Genomic DNA, 21,290 nt, shown 5'->3' with positions numbered 1-21,290 from the left:
TGTGGTATTCTGTTATAGCAGCACAAAATAGACTAAGACAGTCTGCAATCAACAAAAGTTATTTATAGGCAGCCACTTTCAAAAAAATGTTTTATTAAAAAAACCTGCAAATTATTTGATTACTTAATATATTTCTCAATTTATATCTGCTGCATTTAAGATGGCATATGATGACAGAGACAGGGTAGAAAAGAGAATTTATTTATTCATTCTGGATCTCTGGAGCCAGACTTCATTACCCTAGAAAAAGCAACAATTAAGAACTCTTATTTCAACTGCCAGGACATTGCTTTTCCTTGTTCCTATTCTGCAGGCCAGTATATTGATTGATCTTATATAAAAGATGTATTGGTCAATGTATTGGTCTGCAGAATAGGAACATACATGATTTTCTGGGGGAAATTTTCACCTACAGTTTCCAAGGCAATCTGCTTATTTTGCCTCCTTGGCTTTTGAAAACATTCCTTTTATTCCTCTATATGTTTTAAACACTATTGTTGGCATTTTTCTTGTAATAAAAAACTCTAAGCCATCACAAGTTTTGTAAAATTTCAACTACATAAGGGAACCAAATATGTGTTGAATTTGATAAATGATGTCCTTCATATTGGACTAATTAGTAAGAAATCATCAAGTCAAAATAATCTAGTGCATTGACCTCTGTTGAACTTTGGATTTTTTGCTAGTTGTAACAGAACACTGATGTGCTGTTTGTTCATGCCTGTTCTTACTCATCTGATTCCAAGGAATATTTTTTAACAGTCTTTGGTCTCCAATTGAGCATATGAATTCTTCTCATTATTCTCCTTCCCCATTGTCTCCATTCTCGCTCTCTGAAGTAATAAACTTTTTTTCTAGAGGAAAATCCAAGGATAATTTTTGTTCTTGTTTTTTTCTTTTTTAAAAAATATTTTCTAATTTTATTTTAGATACAAGGGGTATGTGTGCAGGTTTGTTACCTGGATATATTCTGTCTGATACTCAGATCCTGAGCACAGTACCCAAGAATTATTTTTACAACCCTTGATCCCCACCCACCCCAATCTAGTGGTCCCCAGTATCTATTTTTGCCTTATTTAGGTCCATGAATACCCATTGTTTAGGTCCTACTTATAAGTGAGAACATGCACTATTTGGTTTTCTGTTCCTGCACTAATTCTTATAGGATAATAGCCTCTAGCTGCATCCATGTTTCTTAAAGGACATGATTTCATTCTTTTTCATGGTTTCATAGTATTCCATGGTGTATATGTAGCACATTTTCTTTATCAAATCCACCATGGATGGGCATCTAGGTTGATTCTGTGTCTTTGCTATTGTGACTAGTGCTGCAATGAACATACAAGTGCAGGTGTCTTTTTGGTAGAATGATGTATTTTCTTTTGAATATATACCCAGCAATTCCACTGCTAGTTGATAGTTCTATTGTAAGTTGAATGGTAGCTCTGTTTTAATTTCTTTGAGAAATTGCCAAATTGTTTTCCACAGTAGCTAAACTAGTTTACATTACCACCAACAGAGTATAAGGGGTCCCTTTTCTTTGCAACCTAGCCAGCATCTATTGTTTTTTTGACTTTTTTTTTTTTTTTTTGACAGAGTTTTGCCATTGTTGCCCAGGCTAGAGTGCAGTGGCGCGATCTCAACTCACCGCAACCTCCACCTCCCAGGTTCAATGATTCTCCTGCCTCAGCCTCCCAAGTAGCTGGGATTATAGGCATGCACCACCGTGCCTGGCTAATTTTGTATCTTTAGTAGAGACAGGGTTTCTCCTTGTTGGTCAGGCTGGTCTCAAACTCCCGACCTCAGGTGATCCGCTTGCCTTGAACTCCCAAAGTGCTGGGATTACAGGCATGAGCCACAGCGCCTAGCCTCGACTTTTTAATTCTAGCCATTCTGACTGGCATGAGATGGTATCGCATTGTGGTTTTGATTTGCATTTCTCTGATGATTAGTGGTCATAATCTTTTTTTTTGCGTGTATGTTTTGCTGCTGGTATGTCTTCATTTTAGAAGTTTCTATTCATGTCTTTTGCCCATTTTTAATGTAGTTGTTTTTTACTTATTCAACAGTTCAAGTTCCTTATACATTTTGGATATGAGACCCAAGGATAACTTTGACATAAGCTTTTTTTCACTTGTTTTCCCCTCTAGATTATTATTAATATTTTCACCATTGAGTAATAATTTTAATTTTATATATAAATTAACTAAATTTATTATATTGCTGACAATTCTAAGCACTTTGTATTCACATTACAAATTAGTGAAAAGAACTACGTAGATAAACTCAGGCAGAGGAAATCTATGAGCAAATGAAACTTGTCTACTTTTACAAGCGTTGAACTTTACAAGTATATGGAGCTCTAATGCAGAGCATTCGATTATTCAGTTGAGTTCCTTTTCTGATTTCTTTTGGACTTTTCATCGGAGATACATAGGTAAATCGAGTGGTTCTAGGTTATGTTATTAAGGCGATCACTGAATACCTATGTTCTCCACTAAACTATAAGCAGTGTAAATGCAGAGACTATGGGTTTTTTTATGTTGCTGGCTGTATATTTCTTAAAATGAAATTCTCCTGAATAAATGTTTTTAATATCCTAATAGTGAATGACATTTTATCTAAAAAGGCAGCTGGTTGGTATTTCAACTGCATAGACTTGGAAAGAGAATATTCTCCTTCTGTGAGTCTCCACCCAAGGGTATCAAATACCAATAAGAAGTCCAAACTGGTCAATGTAATCACGTGATTTATCTCCTTGAAGGAAAGAAAAAATAAGTGAAGTGGTATCATTTCGGGAAAGTGGTTCAACTTTTAGCTTTTTAAGGATCAAGTATGATGGATAAAATTACCTGAAAATCTTCTACAGATTCCAAAGCCCATGCCATATTCTAGACCAATTAAATCTGAACCTGGGCTGAAGGGCAGGATGTGATTCCAACATGCAGACAAGTCTGGGAACCACCAAACAAGAGCAGATACCACAAATTAGCCAAAATTTCTAAACTGATGGATGCACAAATTTAATCTTCCCCAAACTAAATATAACCTCTTTCTACTAAGTCCTATGTATAATTAGCATTATATTCTAATCTATTGAATATAATATACTTTTATAATATATTCTAATATATAGAATATAATATACTTTTTAAATATATTCTAATATAGAGAATATAATATACTTTTTAAATATATTCTAATATATAGAATATATTCTAATATATGTAGACACACCCAATTTAATGCTTTGCATGGCATAGTTATGCAAAGCCTAGTTCTTATGTGCGGTGATCTCAATGTGTCCCCCAGAATTCATATGTTTGAAGCTTAATCCCCAGTGCAACAGTGTTGAGAGCTGGGGCCTAATGGGAAGTGTTTATTTTATAAGGACTCTGCCCTCATAAATAGATTAATGTTGTTATGAAAAGGGCTTGAATCATTGGATTCATCCCCTTCTCTCCTTCTCAGTGTGACGATACAGTGTTTGTTCTCTCTTGCCCTCCTGCCTTCTACTATGTGAGGATGCAACGGGAAGGCCCACACAGGTGCCAGTGCCTTGATCTTGGACTTCGTAGCCTCTAGAACTGTGAGAAAATGAATTCCTTCTTTTTATAAATTACCAAGTCTGTTGTAGCAGCACAAATGGATGAAGGCATTGTGCTTGCAGTCTAATTAATGATCTTTAAAATTGTGTAGATATCCCAGCATGATGCAGCTTGTCCATTGCACTTTTGAAGATACTTTCTCTTGACACTTATTTTGAAGCTGGGATAACTTGAAAAAATATATATATAATTCTACATCAAATCAATGCAGCAGAAACCATGATATCATGATTCCATATTTATATTTGGAACACGTATAGGTGCAACCTGTGAAACATTTAAAAAATCTCAGAAATTGTCTAGATCTGATATCCATCAAGGAATAGAAATCTGGACACAGCCTACTTTTCTGAGATTGATTTCAACACAGGTAGAACTTTAAGAGTCACCATTTCAAAAACAGACTTAGGACTATTTGTTTTCTTACACTTTTCTGGAACATAAACCTTGCTGTACATGATGTGCAAAGTGGGAAGCTCTAAATGGACAGAAGTGAAATTCTTACATTTTGATCACTCTTTAAGGATAAATTGAAATACTTTATAGATTTCTAAAGTCTTGGCTTGGGCATGGTCATGTAGAGTACACTGTGTTGCAATTTGGAAATTTCAGCTAATTGGTGTTAGTTGCTCTTAATTCAGCGGTTCCCAGACTGGTCTGCACATTGGGATCACACTCTGCATTCCATCTCAAAATTTTATTTAATTGGTCTAGAGAGTGGCCTGGGGTTTGTAATTTTTCAAGGTCTCCAGGTGATTCTAATACACAGACAAATTTGAGAATCACTGCTCTAGTTCAAAGGGATTTGTTAGGTCGTGGCGTGTCCCACTTTAAGCATGTATCAAATACTCAGTGAGAGAAAAATAGAAATGCAGGTGTTCTTTGAATGTGAGAGGGAGGCCTCTCAATTACAACTGATTACTCCTAAGACCTTGCTTCTGTGAGTTGCGAATGCACTATATTTTGGTATCGATGGTATTATTTTCCCGTATTTGTTTTTTAGTATTTAAAATGCTATATAGATATACCAGGTTCTGTTTCAAAATGTTAACTGGCATAAGTTACTCTAAACCTACTGGACTGTCTCAGTTATACTAAGTACTTCAGGGTCGTTTCTGAGTGCTCCTTTCCCTCTCAAATACTGGCAAGTCTTTCAGATTTTTTACAGCCTTTCTCATAACAGCCTCTTTCTCTTTTGCTCTTGTTGGTAACCCAGTATGAGCTATTATGATTTTTATTCTTTGCCTATTGAAATAGCCTCCAAACCAATGTCTGATTATAATTTGTACCTTCTCTGTTCCACCCTTTTCCTAGATTGTTCCTTCTAAGTCCACATTTAATCCGTTGCTTCCAAGGCTCTCATCTTTTACAGAATCAAGTTCAGACTTTCGGGGCAGGCATTTGAGGCTTTGTGCATTCTAATTTTGGCATATCAAACTGTCCTCAATTCACATTGCTCCTGTGTATGAGCTTTTGTTCTGGAGAGTTTCTGTATTACTTCTAGTTTATTTCTGCCCTTTTTCCTATAATCAGACCAGTCCCTCTGACTAGAGTGACCTTCTCAAATTCTAAGTCCTTTTTCCAGGGCCAGGTTTAATGCTCTTACTTCTATGAACCTTATTTTTCTTACCTTTAAAACTGAATGAAATTTCCTTTCTTAAAAGGCTTGTAGACTGAGTCTTGTCTTTAGTTCAGCAGTTATCTTCTACTGGTTTGGAAAAGAGATTTGAATATCTGTATCATCTTACTAGGCTGCAGACTTCTAGAGAGCAAAGACTAGATCATAGATACCTACTTGCCCTTCATACCTCCCAGATACATAATCCATGCATCATGAATACTTGTTAACTTAAGTGCATGACATGTAAAAGATATGCTTGTGAAAAAAAATAGGCCATTTGACGGCATCTTCTTATACTGGACTATAGTCTCTTGAATGTTTTCCCGTATATTTCTTTTTCTTGGGGTCTTTCCAGCTAGTTCTTAGGAAAGTGAAAAGCTAATAATATTGATTCCCCTCCTCAACCCTGGGACTTTGCAAGACAGAACCAAAACAATAAAAAATAAATAAAGAAAGAAAGAACAAATACTTCTTGGGCTGCACTGAAATAAAACCTCTTTTAACTATCTTGTAATTTTATTACAAAGTATAAATGCCAGTTTTATAGATCGGAAAGAGAATATTTCTGCAAAGTCAGCAAAACCATATTATGAAAATATTTGTCTGAAAGTATCGTTGGTAATTTTAAAACAAAACTGCTCCAGAGATTGTGCTTTTTCTTCTTGCTTCTTTATTTTTAATAACTCATGAAAGGATTGCAAGCTCTCTTCTTTTGTTCTGCCCTTATTTACCCTCCACATCAGCTACCTGACATTAAGTGAGTTGGCAACAAGGTTTTCCCTCTTCTAAGATGTGATCCTGGAAGAATTTATCGCTTGAATTTGGCTTTTAAATTCTTATTTAGAAAGCAGTAGGAAGATTTATACTGCTAAAAGTTCCTCTATGCCAAATGAAGGCACTCTTAGAGATTATTTGAAAAAAAATGGATGCTACTTAAGAGTATTATGAAAATGATCTCTCAACAAGGTGAAAATAGGTACAGCATCTCTTTGGGGCAGAGTGGCCATATAGTTACATGTAGCCAGACAGCTCAATGGCTCAGGAACAAAACAAACAAACAAACAACAACAACAACAACAAAATACTGGATGGCATTGTATTATACAAATGGCCATGAATTCCTGCAGTTCCTTTTATAAGGAAATAGGACCTCTCCTCTCATCTCTTCAATCCAGGTCATGCCTTGTGACTTGTTCTGATGAAAACAGTGTGAAGTGACATTGTGTACCTTGTAGGCAATGCCTCTAGAGGCTGTACAGCTTCCGCTCTTACCCCTCTTAGATGCTGTCACTTTATGATGTGAACAAAATCCTCTGAAAAGGAATTTGGAGGAAAGAGACTTTATTCCAGTGAACAATTTGCAAACCAAGGAGATGCAGCAGCCTCTGGTGTAAAACAAAGGTACATTCCAGAGAGCAAAGGGAAGGCTCAGGTTTTGTAGCAAAGATTCCTGCCACAGTTCCCAATCAGGTCTGTTTATGTAAATAAAGGATCAAAACTTGCTTAGCTCTGATTGGTAGATACAGCTGAGCCCTGACTCGTTTATACAGCTGAGCCCTGACTGGCTGAGAGAGGTGAGCGCTGATTAGTTGATTCAGGTGAGCTCTGAAAGTCCCAAAAATAAAAAGGTGTGGGTTTCTGGGGATCTCAGAGTACGTGTTTGACCCCTTATCAGCCAATGGCCACTTGGCTCTATTTTAAATTTAGGCCCAGTTAGCAACTTCAGATCTGCCTTGAAGAACCGGCTCTTACAGATTCATATTTGTTCATTGTGAATAAACCCAATCTAGCCCACTTAGAAATGAGAGAGCAGATGGAGATAGAGACCCTAAACGTGTGACCAAGGCTGACTGGGACCAACCAGGCCCAGCTGACATACCAACTGATTGCAGGCCAGCAGTGAACTCAGCTGACACTGTGTGGAACACAAAGAATTGGGCTTAGTGGTTTATGCCTGTAATCCCAGCACTTTGGGGGACTGAGGCAGAAGGACTGCTTGAGGCCAGGAGTTCAAGACAAGCCTGGGCAGCATAGTGAGGCCCTGTTTTTACAAAAAACTTTAAAAAGATAGCCGAGCATGGTGTCATGTGCCTGTAGTCCCAGCTACTCAGGAGGCTAAATTAGGCGAGCCTCCTGAGCCCATGAGGTCCAGCCTGCAGTGAGCCATGATTGTGCCACTGCTCTCCAGCCTGGGTGACAGAGCAAGATCCTATTAAAAAAAAAAAAGTCACAGTGCTGGATTCTTCATAACAGCAAGGAAGAACTAGCAGCACATTACAAACCAGTCCAATTTACTTATAAATTTGATTCACTATTCAGTTTTTGATTCTTGAAATGTCCATGCTCTATTACAAAAAGTCCCAAGCCACTTCTGTTGGTAGTCTACTGCTAAGTAACAAACAACTCCAAAACTTGATGGCTTAAAACAACTATCTCTTCATTCAGGATTCTTTGGATCGGTGAGGTGCACTGGGCTCCATGCCCAGCCCATTGTGACCTTTTTTCTAGGAGGTGACAAAGCCAAATAAATTAGCCTTGTAAAATGTAAAGAAGCACTAACATCAACAACTGCGTGTTGAATATCTGTTAGGTATTAGGCAAAGTTCTAATCACTATAATACAGAATTGGACACAATACAGGAAGTTGTTTTTATTATTTATTTATTTATTTATTATTTCGAGATGGAGTCTCACTCTGTCACCCATGCTGGAGTGCAGTGGCGTAATCTCGGCCCAGTGCAACCTCCCAGGTTCAGGAGATTCTCCTGCCTCAGCCTTCCGAGTAGCTGGGATTACAGGTGTGTGCTACCACATCCAGCTAATTTTTTGTATTTTTTGTAGAGACAAGGTTTCACCATGTTGGTCAGGCTGGTCTTGAACTCCTGACCTCAAGTAATCTGCCCACCTTGGTCTTCCAAAGTGCTGGGATTACAGGCTTAAGCCACCATGCCTGGCCCAGAGAGAGATTTTAAAGAAGTTCAGTGGAGGTGAAAGAAGGAAAAAGATCTGATGATAAAAAATGTTTTAAAGGAACTTAAAACAGACTAAGGGAGGATTATTTCCGAGGCATGAAACAGCAGGTGCAATGTATGATGTTGGAGAATATGGACATATCATGGGACAATAAGAAAACCAGTGTGGTTGGTGTGGCATGTGAGATGAGGAAAATGAAGTTGGAGAGATGGTTGTGTCAAGCACAGTGCGTGGTAAGGATATTGGATTTTATTCTAAGTGTGATGGGAAGCCTCATTTGAACAGGGGCATGATATGATTAGATTTCTGGTTTAATCGATTTGCTTTTCAAAAGGATTACTCTACTATGTAGAGAATAGAGTGAGGGGAACTTGTACGAGAAACGGGGAGACCAGTGAGAGAGCTCTTACAGAAGGTCTGATAAGTAGCCTAATAGAGACAACCTGAGCAAGTGTGATTGTTTTCTGAGATCCTAAAAATTTTGATAACTACAAGGTATTGTGGAAGTGGAGAGAACATTGACTCTGGAGTTTGTATGTGTTCTATAGAACTGGTTTTATATCCCTGGGATTTATGTAGCGCTAGGGAAGCTACTCCATATGTCTCAGCTTCAGTTTCTTTATTTTTAAAGTGGCATCTAATTCACTGGTTTCTTGGGAGGATTAAATATATAATATATATTATGTGCCAAGCAGAGGACTTCGGAATATCACAGGTACATAAATGTTAGTTACATTTATTACCCAGTTTTTTGTAAATATGTGATTAATCATTTTCTTAGTTTTAAAATAAAGGATCCACACCACTTGGTGAGAATTAAACAACGAGAACACTTGGACACAGGAAGGGGAACATCACACACCAGGGCCTGTTGTGGGGTGGGGGGAGGGGAAAGGGATAGCATTAGAAGATACACCTAATGTAAATGATGAGTTAATGGGTGCAGCACACCAACATGGCACATGTATACATATGTAACAAACCTGCACGTTGTGCACATGTGCCCTAGAACTTAAAGTATAATAAAAAATATATAAAAAAGAAAATAAAAAATAAAATAAAATAAAATAAAGGATCCAAAAGAAGAAACAAGCACCAAAATCCCAGTATTGTAGATGGCAGGGATTGAGGCAATGGATTAAAGATGGAGAGAATGTAGAACCCTAATTCAATATTCTTGATACTTCTTGAAGCTTGCTGGAAATATTTTTACATAAGGGGATGCTGAAACAGAAAGTAAGTGACCCATTTCTTCTTCATTTTGGCATTCCAAGTATTATAGCATATTTATTCATTTCTAGTTTACTAGTATGGCCCCAGTTTATCAATTATGCATTGTATTAGTCTGCTCTCATGCTACTAAATAAAGACATACCCAAAACTGGGTAATTCATAAAGGAAAGAGGTTTAGTGGACTCACAGTTCCACAGTGGCTTAGGAAGCCTCACAATCATGGCAGAAGGTGAAGGAAGAGCAAAGGGACGTCTTCCATGGTGGCAGGCAAGAGAGAGAGCATGTGTGGGGGGTAACTCCCCTTTATAAAACCATCAGATCTCATGAGACGTATTCACTATCACAAGAACAGCGTGGGAAAGATTCACCCCCATGATTCAATTACCTCCCTTGAGTTCCCTCCCATGACACGTGGGAATTATGGGAGCTACAACTGGAGATTTGGGTAGGGACACAGCCAAACCATATCATGCATATATTTATAGGTTGTTTTAAAAAATTAATTTGCTTTAAAGCTGTGTTTTCTCTTTATTACTGTTCTTTTTCTCTTCGCATGTTCATCATTCCTCAAAACAATGCCATAACCTTTGAAGGTGAGACAAACTAAGATAATATGAAATCTATTGTAATTTTGTTTTTGACTCTTAGTACCAAGCATCCTGTTTTTTAAAAAAAGGTTTTATTGTGCAAGATGTGAAAAAGCTAATTATGAGAATTTTTATCCAAAAATAAATATGTAAAGAGAGACTCCTTCAAGGTTTAGCTACACATTGTTCTACCATTTTGAAATATTATAAGTTTGAAAACAATTACCCAACATAGCATGTCCTCTTTACCTGTCCTTCCTGTTAAGTTTTTAAAATGCAATCCCAGAATTTCAATTACATATATATGATTTCATTTTGAGGTAGCTGTTAATCCCATTAGACAGAAATATATTTTGATACTAGGTTTACTATTAAAAGTAACAGTATTTTCATAAAATTAGGTTGATTAAATATTTCTCTTCTCTTTAGGGTAATAATTCTCTATGCTAGCATAATATATGCTATTAATGGTCAATTTATTTGATTGCTACTCTTTCTATGCTTGTTCTGTTTGAGACATATTTTTGTAATTAAAGTGATATGCTTAGAGGCACATACAAAATTCAGTAAAAAGGGAGTTTTCAGAATATCATTTATTTGTAAAATTGTTTTCCAATATTAGAGGCTACAGAACATTGCTCACTCTGTAAAGTCTGGTTTGAGATCTCTAATGTTTGAGGAGAATTCATGCTTCTATTAATGTTAATAGCATAAGAATGTGGAATGCCTGATTTGTTTTTGTTGCCATGGTTTATAATCGTGTGATACATACAACATTTCTATCAAGGACAGATTACATATATGACAGTGATTCCGTATTTTTACTGTAACTTTTCTGTTAAGATGCACAAATCCTTACCATTGTGTTACAGCTGCTTACAGATTTCAGTACAGTAACTTGCTGTACAGGTGTGTAGCCTAGGACAGTAGACCATACCACATAGCCTAGATGTGAAGTAGATTATACCATCTAGGTTTGTGTAGGTACACTCCATAATGTTTGTACAATGATGAAATTCCCTAATGACAGATTTCTCAGAAACTTGTCATTAAGCAACCCATGACTGTTTGTTTTAACAAAAGTGATGTCTAATAGCATTTTATAGTTTCCAACATATATTCACATGTTTATCTCAAGTAGACATAACTCCAGTGTGATGACACTAGTTTTATTCTAACTTCCGTTTTGTAATCTTGAAAATAGAGGCTCGGAAAGTTATCTTTATTTGCAAAATGATGTGCAGAGGGGTAATGTAGTATTAGATTCTAACTCTATGGCAAACGACATCAAACCTCCTAGAAAAATTCCATTTACAGCTGATTAATTCTTGTTAATCACTTCCTGAATCTGGGAGGCTAAGATTTTAAAGACATGGAGAAGTTAGAAACAAAGAAAAAGGGCTAAAGAAAAGTTTCATTCTCTGACATTAAATGAGTTATAGTATTTTAAAATATCTGACTCATTAAAAGTATATTAGGTAAAATGTGGTGGCTCATGACTGTAATCCCAGCATTTTGGGAGGTCGAGGAGGGTGGATCACTTGAGGTTGGGAGTTCGAGACCAGCCTGACTAACATGGTGAAACATCGTCTCTACTAAAACACAAAAATTAGCTGGGCATGGTGGTGCATGACTGTAATCCCAGCTACTCCCAAGGCTAAAGCAGGAGAATTGTTTCAACCCGGGAGGTGGAGGTTGCAGTGAGCCGAGATTGCACCAAAGCACTCCAGCCTTGGTGACAGAGTGAGACTCTGTCTAAAAAAATAAATAAATAAATAAATTAAATATATGATTACCTTTCACTGGAAATACCAGACTAAACAGTAACAGTTACTTTAGAAATCAGATTATTGGCCAAGTAGTCACAAGTTGGTACAAAGAAACCACGCAGCTTTTCCACAGAAGTTGATTATGTGAAATTCTTAACTGAGTTATAATATTTAGAAGTTGATTCTGAGTAAATTTTTGCATAATTCTTTTAAAATTATAAATAGAAGTCAGTTATCAGTTTTTTTGGTAAGAAATAGATCAAGACAGATAACTGTGGATTTTTCCAAAAGCCTCCTTATATTAGAAAGCTTGGATGGCAATTCTGATTAGTACTAGAAAATGACATGAGTTTTTGAAAGTAATATATCTGGCATCTGGGGCTTTTTTACAAATCCAAACTTAATAAAGGAACTGTGTGTGTGTGCTGTGGACTAACATTGTCCCCCCCGCCCACTCCAAATGCACAGGTTGAAGCCCTAGGCCCCAGTGTGACTGTATTTGGAATCAAGGCTTTTGGAAGTAATTAAGGTTAAATGAGGCCATAAGGGTGGGACCCTAATCCCATGAGATTTGTGTTCCTATAAGAGGAGGAGAAGACTCCAGAGAAGTCTCTCTCCATCTCCTGAGGACATAGGGAGAAAGTAGCCCTTTACAAGCCAGGAGGAGAGCCGTCAATGAAAACAGAATCAGCTGGAATCTTGATCTTGGACTTCCAGCCTCCAGAACTGTGAGACATAAATTTCTGTTGTTTAAGTCATCCGGTCTATCATACATTGTTATGGTAGCCTGAACTAAGGCAGTATGTAAATAGTACCCAATTTCCAGCCCTGTTAAATCTAGAGCAGAAATTTCCATCTTTTACAAATGGTGATTTTTTTTTTAATTATTGGAACATTTTAAGGCCCTCCATACCATAGTTGTTTATTTCCAGTGGATTGGAAAATCACAGTATCAAGAATTACAGAAATAATCAGTGGCTCTGAAAAATGAACGTGCATTTTACCCACCACAATTATATTGTGCATTTGAAAGATAGTTGTGCACATATATGCAAGACCCATAATTTATTCCATTTATGTAGATAATGCATAGGGTCTCCAAGATTCTTATATTCCCTGCAACACATTCGTGAATTTTGCCTCCAACTTTGGGGCGGATCTACAATTTATCCACAAGGATGATTATGTAACAATGCAACTGATACCAGTGCTAACTGTAAGTAGTTACCTGCACTAGCTATTCAAATACATACTTTTATCTCTCTTAGTGAGGATGGCTTAAATCAGGCAAATGGTCTTCTAAGTTATACCTAGCAATCACTTTCTATTTGCCTTTTGGCCAAAAGATCTTAGAACCTTAGTTAAAAGGCATTCCATGAGAGATCTAGTTCAACTTCTTCCTATACAGACTAAAGCCTGGAACTTACAGTGGCTATTTAGAGTCAGAACCTGTACTTCAACTGAAATCTCCTCTGAGCTACATTATTTTAATGTTAATTTTATGTATTTTAGTAGAAATCTCATACATATTCTAAATGTTTTTTTTTTAAATCACATTTTTTGTTGAGTTTGTGAAGCTCTCAGAAATCCCTTGTAAGTTGGCAGTGCACCTGACTCTGCCTCAGATTCTCTTTCTGGCATCTTCTTCTTTTTTTTTATTTTTACTTTTTATTACACTTTAAGTTCTAGGGTACATGTGCACAACGTGCAGATTTGTTACATATATATACATGTGCCATGTTGGTGTGCTGCACCCATTAACTCGTCATTTACGTTAGGTATATCTCCTAATGCTCTATCTCATCACTCCATGCCCGGGAATAGTCTTTGGGGCTCATTCTTGAAAAGGTTCAAAGTTTGTACCAGGGAGTAGGTAAATAAAGGTGTAGTGTACCCAAGCAAAAAATACATTCTATTCATTTAATAAATGAACCGATATAAACACATACTAATATACCTCAAAATGCCTGCAGATCTAGGCAAACACTTAACTGAGCTGTGTTAATTTTGTGATGAATTTGAAAGATCACAAGGGTATTGTGCTTTCATGGCCATATAGCTCACCCAACTCGGCATAGCAGACAGGACAATCTCATCTATGAGAGAGATTGTTACTGGGAAAATGGAAACTGTTTTATAATGGAAATACCGCTGGAATCGTATCTTTAATGTGTTGTACAGTATTCCGACCTTACAGTAAATTCACACACATATACACACCCCACTCTACTAATCTAACGTTTTTAGGAGGGTCACTTAACTAAACTCTTCTGAAGGACATGCCTGTAATCCCAGCATGTTGGGAGGCTGAGGCGGGCGGATCACGAGGTCGGGAGATTGAGGCTAACATGGTGAAACCGCATCTCTACTAAAAATACAAAAAAAAATTAGCCAGAAGTGGTGGCACTTGCCTGTAGTCCCAGCTACTTGGGAGGCTGAGGCAGGAGAATCGCTTGAACCCAGGAGGTGGAGGTTGCAGTGAGCCGAGATCACGCCACTGTATTCCAGCCTGGGCGACAGAGCAAGACTGTCTCAAACAAATAAAAACAATTAAAAAAAAGAATAAAATAAATCATACCTAGAAAAGTCATAGATAAGATATCGCTAGAGGGATAGACTATGCTGCAAATAGATCAAGTAGGTGAAAATTCTTGGGGAGATGATGAAGATATGGGTAAACAACTGTAACAACATGGAAAAGATGTGCATAATGAGAGCTGGTGCAATAGTCTGATATAACCAACAGGAGACAGATGGATTGATTTTAATTCTTCTGACACTCTAACAGTAAATTGAATTGTATACCATCTAATTGTTCTTAGTATCTGAAGAAGGTATTAATGTAGTATTTGATGATGGGTACTGAAGTCTATTCAAAGCTAATATGTGATTGTTCTTATCATGCTGAAATTGTCTGGGCTTGATTTAAGGATGCTGAGTACTTTATATTCTGTTCTTAGTCTTTTCAAATGTGTTTAAATAATGTTCGTTTAATATAATTCTTAAGCAACCCAGTGAAAGAAAGCTAAATACTATCATTCACTTTTTGTTGATTAAAAAAATTAATGTGACTTAATTATCTGTCCACACCTCACTCCCTATAGGTCACCTTCTAAGGTAATTGAAAAGGATGGAGATTCAGGGGTGGGACCTTTATCTCACATTGCTTTCAATGAAGTCTGTTTCCAATCCAGCTAGGAGTCGTTACTTATTCCACTGGTCAGTTCTTTAAGTCCAAGACCCCTACCTTTTTCTGTGTGATTTTACTTCTGGCAAAAGAGGGAATCTATGTGCAGGAAAGGCCACACTGAAATGAACTGACCGGATAATTGACCTCACTAAAGTGACACCTTGTTAGGGACCAAGCCAGTGAGAACTAGAGATCAGTTCGCCTGTCTGCAAGTTTAATATCTTCAACCACATTATATCTTCCTTCTCCCCTTGGTTGGTTCCTGATCTACCCACAACTAGTGAGAATGTAGCTGCGTGTCCAGTTTACTGTCGATATAAATGAGAGGAAAAAGGAGAAGATTTGGTGATGTTTCTGTAAAACACTTACAACAAAAAATCACTTTATAAAGATTTGAACTCCAATCTCTCATTCAAAATTTAGTGGAAATGAATATTTTACTGCATTTCTCTGAATACTGATTTTATTTATGGCAATTAGTAAAAAAAACATTGCACTCTACAGCAGTTAAGTTATCGAAGCTAGTATTCGAAAGAAAAGGTAATGGAAATGTATATATCAGTTGTTTTGCAGAGCAATTTAAGGTTATTGACCTTGAATCTCCATATTGAATATCTGATCTATAGCATGTTAAAAGATTCTTTGAGAACTTTTCAAAGTACTTATGATAGAAATTCTATAGAACTATTTACTGTGTATAGCATATGGCCTTGTGTCTCTTGATATATGTTGGTGGTTTGATTCAAAAAATCAACAATTAATACCCTTGAGCATCTTCACATATTTTCTAAAGCTTTACATAGAGAAAAAGAAAAAAGTGGTTTGCATATAATGTGTTTATTATAAAAAATTCAAATAATACAGGTGAGAGGGAGGAGAATCCTAAATTCCATCATCTAGAATTAACCGGTCAATATAAGGTTAATATCTCCCACCCATATCTTTAGACAAATTATCAGAGAGGAGAGAGAAATAAGTGAGTAGAAATATACACATTCATATTTGAATGGATGTAACTTTGTAAAACTGAGATTATAGCATAACTGCTGAGGAATAAAAATAAAATTCTAAGCTTGCAACCTGCTGAATCGACCGTTCTTGGCCAAGAGGACCTCAGAGAAACCTTAACTAACAGCTGAGTTCCCGGCCATGGTGGGATGGGAGGTCAGTCATGCCTCAGTGCGCCGCTTCCTTATTAACCTTTAACCAGAATTCTTTCTAAGGAGTAAGCAGAAATCAGCTCTGGAAAACAAGAAACAGATGACTCATTCCTTTATCACCCTTAGCCAATCATCTGAGGCAGCGACTGAATTCCCCCTCCCACTTTGCTGTTTCCACATTACCACTCGCCGGTTTCCCAATGCACCCCTTCCTGAAACTAGACTGCCATGTCTGGACAGGTTTTTACTGACTCAAGGAGGATGCCCAGTGAGAGTTTTCGTGTCCTTGGCTTTACCTTTTGATGTTGGAAGGCCCAAAACTCCACCCTTGGATCATGCTAAGACCATTTTTTTGTACATGTGACCCTTGAAGAGGCACAAAGCTTGATTGCACTTGTACGTGTTTCTCCTTTCATAAATACTCATGACTCCTCCTGTAGCTTATTGAATATGTATACTCAGCTACCCTAATTAACATAAATCCCCGTCTTGCTCTCGACTTTTGCTGGAGGATACCCTTCCCATTGCAGGGTGGCCAGACTATAGCTTGGAGGAGCTGCCTTGCAGAATGGCTGGTAGCTCTCAGCTGGTTTGTGAGTGGACTACACGAAATGCAATGTGAGATAAAGATCCTATCCCCTCCCTCACCTTTCCCAAGTTTATTAGAATTTGGAAAGCAGAAATAAAGCTTTCTTTCCAAACTTATGAACCTCATGATTCTTCAGCTGACAATACTATATTTGAGGAAAATAATGGGCTTTCAGTGCCAGGTATACAACCTGAAGGCCACTAGTTTCAGACTTTTACCTTAAAACGTTACCTAAAACATTAAAATTTGAGTTTACTATTTTTAAAACTATATTTTTATACTTTCAGATCTATCTGTCAATTGCCTGCTATGAAACATTAGGTAGTTATTTTTATATTTTCACGGTTGATAGTAATAGCATTCTGATTGATAACCATAATAATGAAATTGTCCTTTTTCCCTTTACATAATTTCATAATTTTCATGGAGACAGTAATCACCATCAGAAGATTTGCTATAGTTTCTCTCTTCCTATAGATAACCACATGCTGAATACAGCTAATAGTTACGGAATTTTTATTATAGGTACATTCATTCACCCATTGGTTGATTCAGTATATAGTTAGGCATTACATTTTTAAGAAGTTCTTGGTGGTGGCATATTCTCTGTATATTTGTATGTGTTAGAAATATGTTTGTTGCCTATATATTTAAATTACAACTTGACTGAACAAAAAAATTCTTCAGTCGCAACTTTATTCTCTGAGATTGTATAAACATTGTTATTATCAGATATTATGGAGAGGTACCAGGCACCAGCTTATTGAATTTTTTTCCTCCATATAGATAACTCGGTTTATCTTTCTAGATGCCTATAAGACTTCCTTGTTTAATCTATTGAAAACCTCATTAGGAAATTTTGCAGTACTCAAAATGCTATGGCAGATTTTCTTGAGACATGATGTTCAAATTCAAGTCTTAATCTCAGAAAAACATTTTTCTAATATATCTTTAATTTTTTTCTACAACAACTACATATGCACCTGATCTCCTTTTTTATCCCCTGCAATTTATGTGATGACTTTTGTCTTGTCGGCTTGAGATGCCTTAACAAAATATGATAGGCTAGGTGGCTTAAAGAACAGAAATATTTTTTCTCACAGTTCTGGCAGCTAAAGGTCTCAAATCAAGGTGCTAGCTGTTTGGGTTCTTAGTGAGGGCTCCCTTTCTGACTTATAGACAGCCTCCTTCTGTATCCTCACATGAGAGATAAAGAGAGTTAAAAAGAGAGGGAAGGAGAGAAAATGAATCTCATATCTCTTCTTACAAGGACACTAATCCTATTGAATAAGGACCCCACTCTTATGACATTATTTAACCTTAATTACCTTCCTAAAGACTCTATCTCCAAATACAGGCACACTGGGCATTGGGGTTTCCACTTACGAATTTTAGCAACACCAGCATTCAATCCATACGATTCATCCCAGACATTTATTTCATTGTTCTTTTCCATTTCATGTTATGTGTAACTCGGGGCTATTTCCTGTGTCCTGACTGGTAATTTAGTCATGCTTATTCTGGCTAGTAAGTAGTAGGTTCATCTGTAATTCTTTACCTGACTACTACCAGTTCAATCTTTCTCTCCTGTAGTTATTTCATCATGTCCTTTTGGTTTCTTATATCAGCATGTTTTTTTCTTAGAGCACAGGGAACTCGTTTATTAACTCTATTTCTGAGGAGTATAATATTCACAAGTAGTATTTTAAAATAGATTTACCTTTAAATGAACTGTGTAGCCCCTGTGAAATCACTCTTATAAGGATGCAATATATTTGTTAAGACTTGGCAAGAACTATTCAAATTATAATCTTCCTTTATTAATTAAGGAATGATCTTCAAGAGGTGGCCAATTGATTCAATATTAAATAATCATACTAAGAATTTTGATTATGTTTTAAGTATCCATGTATATCAAATAACTACTACACTGATAGTCATACAATATGTATTTGATCTTTTTTTTTTTTTTGCTTTTTTTAAGTTCTAAATGAAATGAAGCTGGAGTTCAAATATCATTACTGCATGAGGCAATGTGAGGCACTCATAAACATTACCCATCGTAAAGTCAACACCCATGCTAGAAAAGAAGGCAGCATTTGGGTTAGGAATGATGTAGATCGATTGCTGCAGAATGGCTAAGCTGTGGTTATGATAACTTTTCCTCCGTATTTTTGGTGTAGGTCCGCTGTTTGTCTACAGCTGCACATTTCCATGCATTTTCGAGAAACATGGATTTATACGATTTAATACCACACACTGTGCCACCTACTTTCTCTAACAGTTGGTTTCCTAAATGAATTGGCAACTAGGCATATCACAGTAGTGTTTTGTTTTATTTTCTATGGTGTTAGAAATGGTTTACTTTTGAACAGAAAATGAAAATCTTTGTACTCAAAGTCGCTTTTGACAACTCTTTAAGTGCCATTACTCTTAAGAAAGGATAAGACGTGTTTTGAATAATTTACTAGTGCTAAAATGTCACATGTTTGAGAAATCTATTTTATGGCTTTTCTGAATATCTGAACCAAACACCCCTCTGGAATTTAATAACGTGTGTCTCTGCATTCCTAAGTAAACAATAAATTGTCTTCCTTTTTGAATAAAAGTTGCCATGACAACTTGGCAAGCGTGGGCTATGGAAGTCAAATACCGAGCTCTAGTATTTCAAAGATGTGATATTGTTTTTGGCAGGTCTGATTTAAGAAAAACTGAAGGTGTATTTTCACATAGTATGTCAGTGGTAGACTTTGTAATTAAACTAAATCGTGTATATTTTTGTAGGTAATTCATTATTTAAGTGCAATGATGTTCTTTATGATAACTTCAAGACTCTTTCTTAACTAATCACAGAAATCCAAAGATTAAGGAAAATGCCAAGGTTATTTTATAAATGCCGATTTCAAAAATTATTCTGAACTCAATTCTGAAATTTTGACATTTTAAAGAAAATATCTATTTAGTAATATTCCCGATTTATAGGGAAATTTTGCAGCATCATAGAATCTGTTATGTAATTCACCGAAAGATTACATCTTTAACTTCAATGTTCCTGAAATCTTTGTAATAATACTGTCAATAGGGGAAAAAAATAAATTTTGATTTAAACACATTGAATATTTTCTTCCAAACCACCTTTTATACTATTCACTGAAAAATTAAATGAATTATTATTTTACATAATTTAATTTTTAATTTTTAAAAATTTTCAGTGAATGGTATGAAGGGGTGGCTTTGAAGAAAATATTCAATGAAATGAATTCTAGGTGGCCTTGTTCAAATTTGCTTAAGTTTAGTTGCAAGTAAAAAGACCTGTTTTTTCAGTTATGATTCTTTTGGTTGACCATAACCTAATTCGAGGTGATTTAACAATAGAAAAAGACTCAAGGTTTCATGGAAGTGAACAAGTCCAGTAGTAGGTCACATCTAGATAGACTTGCTCAGGGATCTGGCTTTTTCCCCTTCCTTCCTTCCTTCCTTCCTTCCTCCTTCCTTCCTTCCTTCCTCCCTCCCTCCCTCCCTCTCTCTCTCTTTTTTTCTTTTTCTTTCTTTCTTTCTTTCTTTCTTTCTTTTCTTTCTTTCTTTCGTTCGTTCTTTCATTCTCTCATTCTTTCTTTCTTTGATAGAGTCTTGCTCTGTTGCCCAGGGTGGAGTGTAACAGGACAATCTCGGCTCACTGCAAACCCTGCCTCCCAGGTTCAAGCAGTTCTCCTGCCTCAGCCTCTGAGTAGCTGGGATTACAGGCATCTGCCACCATGCCTGGCTATTTTTTGTATTTATAGCAGAGCAGGGTTTCACCATTTTGGCTAGGCTGTTCTCGAACTCCTGACCTCAGGTGATCCACCCACCTCGGCCTCCCAAAGTGTTGGGATTACAGGCATGAGCCACCGCATCCAGCCTGCAATTCTTTCTTTAGCTATGTGTTTGCCTCATCTTCAGACAGAATTTCCTCATAGTAGCAAAATGGAGCCAGTGGTTCCAGGTCTCACAGCCACACATCTCGGCAATCAGAACAAGGGAAATGATCTCTTCTCTACCTAAATTCCTGAATGTCTCAGTAATTGCTCCTTCTTAGGTTATCTGCTCATGCATGCCACCGACCACTGTGACCAGTGTAATAACATGAGCAAAATGGCTTGTGCCCAATGTCAAGGAAGGTTCCCACCTCCAGATCTTCTGGTGGTGAAGCCCAGTACACACAGATGAGTTGAATACATACCAGAGACACATCCACAGTGTGTTTTACCCTCAGACAACCCAAACTATCAGTGTCATTATGAGGTTCTGGAACAGAGGGAGGGCTGGAAACCCACTGAAGTTTCAGAGCTTTTGGGGGCTGCATGATCTTCCTTCTTCTTTCTTTACATCCTCTTTGTTCTTCTTTCTCTGCAGACCTTTCTTTTCTTTCACCAAGGTATACATGTAATTTGTGTTCCATACCCAGAGTTTAATTGCAGATATACCTAGGGTGTTTTGTTTTGTTTCGAAATATAGTCTCACTCTGTCTCCCAGGCTGGAATGCAGTGGTACAATCTTGGCTCACTGCAACCTCTGCCTCCA

General features: G+C 36.9%; 1 protein-coding gene across 1 annotated transcript in view; it reads left to right on the top strand.

Moving 5' to 3' along the window:
* Positions 1-21,290, top strand: part of PLXDC2 (plexin domain containing 2) — a 458,249-nt gene that overhangs the window by 201,181 nt on the left and 235,778 nt on the right. The window lies entirely within an intron of this gene.

Source organism: Nomascus leucogenys, chromosome 9 (genome assembly GCF_006542625.1).
Source record: "Nomascus leucogenys isolate Asia chromosome 9, Asia_NLE_v1, whole genome shotgun sequence".
In the NCBI taxonomy this organism is placed as follows: Eukaryota; Metazoa; Chordata; class Mammalia; order Primates; family Hylobatidae; genus Nomascus; species Nomascus leucogenys.
The sequence above is the reverse complement of the archived record's forward strand: the minus strand, read 5'-3'. Positions and strand labels throughout refer to the sequence as shown.